We start from the raw sequence: 817 nt of genomic DNA on the forward strand, positions 1-817 counted from the left end.
ATGCCAGCTGCTGCTCTGTCACTATCGCTCGCGATTCCTCGTGAATATCGCCACGATCTAGTCACTCTGTGCTGAGATATGCGTCAGTGGTTGAAAATGTGCCGGTGCACGACGATGTTCGCGGTCGTCGTCCTCGTCGTCGTCGTCGTCGTCGTCGTCACCGCAGCGGCCAGTCCTTCTCTCGACTCCACGCAAGGTAAATTTCAATTTTCTTTACATTTTCGCTCCATGTATACGGACCGGACGAAAGAGGAGAGAGATTAACGCGCGGGAACCGTCAGACGAATGATTTTTTTCAAAACGAGCCATGTCAACTGGTCGTTTTCGCGGCTGCGCTAAAACACGAGCTCGACGGACGGATTCAGTGAACCCATCCTCGCGAGTCTTTGTCATCGCGCCAAGAAGATATCGACGACAACTTCTGTGGCCACATGTGCGAGTTGTCTCTCCTCTTTCGTCTTGTATCTCGTCCCCCTTTTCCGCATTAATTCTCCTCGCTTTTGTCAGCGTCGCCTTTTTTCCAGCCTCTTCCGCTTGTTCGATTCGCGCCGCGATCTTTCTCTCTCTTTCTCTCCCTTCTTGAATGTTATCAAGTCGCACTCGAGAAGCAGGACGGGGCTTCTTTATCGAGTTTCCGCGCGGCAAGTACGGCCCCGCTCGAGTGTCGATGGAAACTTCTCACGGCATCCACGTGACAAAAAGCATCCTTCTCTTCCGGGATTGTTCAATCGAACAGCCTAACGAACGTTGTTATCGTTCCAACTGGCGCGAACATTAAAAACAACTCGGCGAGCGTGTGGTTCTCGATGGAATTTCC

This window comes from Habropoda laboriosa, unplaced genomic scaffold, assembly GCF_001263275.1.
Source record: "Habropoda laboriosa isolate 0110345459 unplaced genomic scaffold, ASM126327v1 scaffold33, whole genome shotgun sequence".
Lineage (NCBI taxonomy): Eukaryota > Metazoa > Arthropoda > Insecta > Hymenoptera > Apidae > Habropoda > Habropoda laboriosa.